Below are 6,000 nucleotides of genomic sequence, written 5' to 3'. Positions count from 1 at the left end.
AATCATATTTGTCTGAAGTAAGCTGCACATATACATTATTGATATAGTTAAAATATATCTACTATAAAATGTATGCTGAAAATGTACACTACAGTTCAAAATTTTGAGGTCAGTATACACACACACACACACACACACATTATAATACATTAAAATAGAAAATAGTTATTTTGAATTGTAATACTACTGTATTTGACAGATTACTGATTTTACTGTATTTATTTATTTATTTATTTTATTATTATTTTTCAGAGCATAAGAGACTTCACTCAAAAATAAGAAATTGTCTGACCCCACACTTTTTATCAGTTTTTGGGGTGTGGAAAAGATGAAAAATGTTTGATTTCATAATGATTAATTCATAATCTTTTAATTGCAGACATAGTTTAAGACATTGTTGTGATCTCTTCTGAAACTCTAAAGTGGAGACTTTATTCTTTCTCTGGTAAATCTAAAAAAACAGATGACTTCCATAAACAAGTCTCCATTTGCTCTCAATTCAACTCATTGTCTTCTATGAGAAAAACTGGAATAATACGGAGATCTCTATTATGATTTCATTCATTCATTAGTTCATTCATTCATTCATTCATTCATTCATTCATTCATTCATTCATTTTTCTTCCTAAGGGTTTAAAAATGTTAATCTAACATGCAACATAGTGTATAGGTGTAAAACATAATGTTTATATCTGCTATTTTATTCTTTATTAATGTCTGTGAGATAGCAAGCATTAGAGAATCTTGGCAAAAGATAAATCTAATCCTCCAGAGAGCATGCATAATTTTCAGCAGCAGAATCATTTGGTCCTATAAACAGACGTGGTTTGGTGATGAATTAAACCCCTTTGGGTGGAGGGAAAAAATATCGTTAGGGTTTTTGTGGTGACTGAATCTTTCAGAGTGACCTCTGCGCATGGCTGCCAAGAATCCCAGAAATCCTAGTTGCATGGGAGGAGCCACTGAGTTTCTCTTCACTTCTCTGCCTTTCTGTCTCTCTCCTCACAGCGCACAGCATTAACACTGCCCTCTACAGACGGACCACATCATAACTGATGATGTAAGCATTTTTGCCTCTGAGAATCCTGTACTTCTCTGCAAACTGAGGCCGTCTGATCTCCAAGACAGTAGACCCAACATAAGGATAGGCTATATAGACTTGTAGAATAGGCGGGCTTCAGAAAAAAAAAAAAAAAAATGCAGTTTAAGCTAAATTCAAGTAATGTGACAAAGAAAACAGAAATAGATATCCTGTCGCTGCATATATTTTGTTGGTGCTGAGTGGTGGAAGAGGACAAATAAAATCAATGCTTTCTTTATTTACAACATAAATAAATAATGAATTATATAGTCTGGATGGTGATGGTGTGTCAGCTCTATTCGAAACTGCCCTGCTAAACTTAAACTATATGCGTAGCTGCCCTCCAGTGGTTTAGGAGTCTTGTCTATGGCCCTGTTGCTCTTCAGCTCTATTCGAAGCTGCCCTCCATAGGTATACGTATATGTGTTGCATGTGTGTCCTTCGCAGGACTCAATAAAGCTGCAGTGCAGCATTTAGGGATCAAGTCGCTCCATTCTTGCACCACTCACAGTCAACTCTAATGGCCTGGAGCTAAATGCAACACAAAACACAAGTCCCGCGACGCATGTTCAACACTCCACAGACACACGTTCACCCGTCTGGCAAAGGCGCGATCCACAACAATTAATGACAGCACTTCATAGTGTGGCTGGACTGCCGAGGGCCAGACTATTGTGAGAATGTGTGTTGAAGTCCTTGAGAACGTGACAGTTAATGGAGGTCTATACAGCACTGCTCTGAAAAAGCCACCTCTCATGAACAAGTGTGTGTTTCATGTTCAAGTCCTTGAGAACGTGACAGTTAACCTTCCCACAAATGAGATCACACATAACTCCTTCGCTAAAAAACCAAACATTCTTATCTTCTCCAATTAACCAAAAATAGATCTCTATTAAGACAAGAAACATCTAAGTTGATAACTTAACTGAGAACTTATTTAATCGCTTTTAAGTCAATCTGAAATTTTGGAACTGGAATGTGACAAGAAACATCTAAGTTGATAACTTAACTGAGAACTTATTTAAATCTCCTGAGGTAAAAATCCCCCCCACCCCACCACATGGATATTTAAAGTGATAGTTCACACAGAAATGAACCATCTGTCATCATTTATTCCCTCTCAAGTCGTTCCAGCCCATATGATGTTTTTGCATCCAGAGAACACACAGTTTGAAAATCTGAATAATGAAATAGCTTTCCTTTCCCATGCAATTTCAAATGAAACTGGAAACTGTTCTATATGATGCTTGAAGCATATACTGAAGCCTCATGGTAGCTTTTTATAAGGGACCTACCAAAAAGTAAGTCAGAATTCATAATGATGTGTAACTAAGCGCTGCGTTTCACTGCCTCCTCCTTCGCACCTAGTGAACTGTGTAAACCTCAACCACTCTTTGTCTGTTCGGAGGCAAATATTGAGTGACTAGTAAAATCAATAAATTAGACCGTTTTATCAACCGGTTTTGTTTCCTGGAATAACAGAGTTCAGATTATCAAAATCAGCATCACTACTATACTTTTCTCTGTACTTTTCTCATACTGCTTTGGAAGTTTTGAAATCATTTAGACCACTTTTATGATACTGTTTTGTTATCTTGGAGATTGACAGCCCCAGTCTTTATTAACTTTGAATATATGGAAAATAACCAGCATATTCCTCAAAAATGTGTTTCTTATGGAGATTAAAAGTTCTGAATAGCATGAGGGTAAATAAATAATGTCAAATTTCAACTTTTTAGGAGAATTGTTCATTATAGGCATTAACTAGGTTTTAAGGAACCTTCCCAGGCCTATAATTATAGTCGTCCCATGTGCACCACACAATGCATTTTAACGTGAGATTAACTCATGAATGCACTTCTCAGAGAATCTCCAGCCATACAATCCTGTCTTTAGTTTTTCTTTTTCTCTCGTCACTCTTATCAGCCTCTGTCTCTCTGGCTCTTGCTGGGCTGTGGTGTGCAGCAGCTGTTGTGGGTTGTGAAGGAGCAGCTGGTATGTATCTGAGTGTGTGTTTGTGTGTGACGGGCTGGGCACACTCATCATTCCCTGACTGGAATAAGCAGCCCAAGCATCCCAGAACTGCACACACCCTTTAAGCCTGCTGTCCATCTCACAAATACCCTCTTCTGTTTATTTAGTGCTCAACACATTTCTAGCTCTTTGCATCATCTGTTTAGGCTCAATACACAAGTTTGAGACCCCCACAATTTATAGTATCTATTATGAATTCGTAGCATAACTCTTTTATAGTTACACTCTATCAACCACACAGTATAGCCACTGACTAATATGAACTGAGACAAAGTAGTTACAGTACATTGGGTTGTAACTTTTGTTTGTAAAAAGTTGGTTTCTCCTCTCATCTTATTGCTCATTTCACATGCAGTAAAGTGTAAAGGCAGTAAGGGTCAATGGAATTTGGTGAGAGGTTATGTTAAAGGTAAAGTTTGGTGAGAAATTATGTTGAATGTAAAGTAACATTTGGTGACAAATTATAATGATTGTAAAGGAGAATTTTGGTGAGAAATTATATTAACTGTTAAGTGTGATGAGGAATTAGGATGAAGAAATTCAATCGAATGTAAAGTAACTTTTGGTGAGAAATAAGGTAAATGTAAAATACAGTTTATTGAGAAATTAGAATGAGTGTAAAGTTGATGAGAAATTTGGCTGAATGTAAAGTAACATTTAGTGACAAAATTACTTAGATTTAAAAAGAATTGGTGAAAGATTACATTGTAAACGTAAGTGAGATATTGGTTGAAATTAAACAGATTTTTGGTAAGAGAGGTGAGGCTGAATGTAAATTAGACTTAGGTGAGAAATTAGTTTGAATGTAAAGTAAAGTTTGGTAATAAATTATGCCAAATATAAACTTTGTTGGGGGGAAAATTGATTGAATGTAGAATTTTTTTTGAGACATGAAGTTGAATGTAATTAGATCATGTTTGTAACACTTGGAGGAATGGCATTGTGCATTAATCTTTACTGTACATTGTATACAATATCTGTTATGTAAGGGTTAAGTGCCTAAGCAGATCAAGTGTTAAGACTAAACCTCAAAGGCCAATGGGAACTCTGGAGCAGCAATACAAGACCACTGCTGTAACTGCAAATGTAGTGCAGATGCTAGTGTTTGGAAAAAGCCAGATTCCAAAAGCAATGAGCAGTAAGATTGAAACTATGTACTGCTGAAAGAAAGTTGAGCACAAATCCACTAGTTTTAAGTTAACTAATTAAAAAAATAAAAACTTACACAAACTTGAAATTTACTATAATGACATACTTCTATGTTTCTCTTTTTATTATGCTTCCTCCATGAAGCTCAAAGTTTTCTGCCCTTGGCAATGTTTACTGCATTCTCTGTGCCTGCAGGTAAAATCTGTTCATCATGGCCTCAAAAAAACACAAAAAAAACAGCACTTGTTATATGCTCAGGTTTGCACAGATTTTTCTATTTAAATTAATGATGTGTATATGTGCACCATGAATGAATTCAGATTACATTTTAAATGCATTTGAAATTTGAATCTAGAATTTGAAGAAAGGTAGCAAACAAAGTAAACAATATTTGAATGTATGCAATTACCTAAATCTATATCTAAGCTCTAAATCTATATCGAATATATCTAAAACTATTCTACTTAACAATGAATTGGCATAATTAGTCAAGTAATTATGTTGTATTAAACTTTTACTTTTTAGTTTAATATCCTAGTTGTGTTACAGTTGTGTCATTCCAATTCATATTGGAATTCAATTTGTGTGTTGTGGCGATTTCAATTAAATCAAATTCCAACTAATGAATCATAAGTGAATTCTTACATTTCAAATTTTGCTTTGCCCTGGTAAGTACCTGTTTAAGATGGTGTCTATTAATTAATGAGAATTTGAAGACTATGGTGTTTCCCAGAAGAAAAACTCAGCAAGACTTCAGCTGTATTGACTTAACAAAATATGCTAAGTGGTGGTGACATCATTCTGTTAGCTGTGCTGGGAATTGTGCTCTGTCAACACACACAGCAAATCATGCAAAGGAAGAGCAACAACTATCACAGTCTTTCTTTTTTCTCACACTCTCTCCCTCTTTACCATCATTTCTGTTTGAGTGCTTATACTAGTGAGAATGAGGTTGTTGCTTTAAAGGTTTAGATCACCCAGAAATGCAATTCTGTTCCAAATCTATATGGGCGAGTTTTTTAAGTGAATTATTCCTTTAACTTGGTGGGTGGGTGGATGTGTGTGAGTGTGTGTGTAGGAGGCACTGACTGAGAGAAGTGGGTAAGGCCAGAGGTGGACTTCTATAGGTCACAGCCTTTCAGCAAGAGAGAGAGAGAGAGAAAACAGCTCAAAGGTGAATGACTGCTGAGGGAGAAAAGGCCTCTTGTTCTGCTGTTCACAAAAGCCAGAGCCGGACATTCCTAAATAATCGATCACTTTTCTGCAATGGTTGCTGCTTCTCTGAACTTGTCTCCCATTGGGCTTTATCAGTTTGGCAGTGGTTTTTTTTTGTTTTGTTTTTTTTCTATTTCCTTATTTCTTCTTTTCAAATTTTTTACATTTTACTTTATTGATTAAGTACTAGCTCTGTTCCAAAACTGAATGACCTGCCTACATGGAGATCTTCCTGCTGGTCATGGAACCTCAGAAGTGACTGATTCAAAATACTTTACAAATAGCAATCTGACTCGGAAACTCAAGTCGCAACTGGCTAATGCCACGGTATTATATGCATAGCAATGAACATAAATATTAGATGATAAATTATAAATTTTTATTGATACTTGTCTCTTTTGAGTGAAGCACAAGTAATAAAGGATATTTAATCTGATGCTGCTGATAAATGCTAAATCTTTGGCACATGGAAACTCTTTGTTTGTCCTTTTTATCTTTCTTTATTAAATCAGTTTTTAATT

Source organism: Cyprinus carpio, chromosome A17, assembly GCF_018340385.1.
Source record: "Cyprinus carpio isolate SPL01 chromosome A17, ASM1834038v1, whole genome shotgun sequence".
Classification (NCBI taxonomy): Eukaryota; Metazoa; Chordata; class Actinopteri; order Cypriniformes; family Cyprinidae; genus Cyprinus; species Cyprinus carpio.
The sequence above is the reverse complement of the archived record's forward strand: the minus strand, read 5'-3'. Positions refer to the sequence as shown.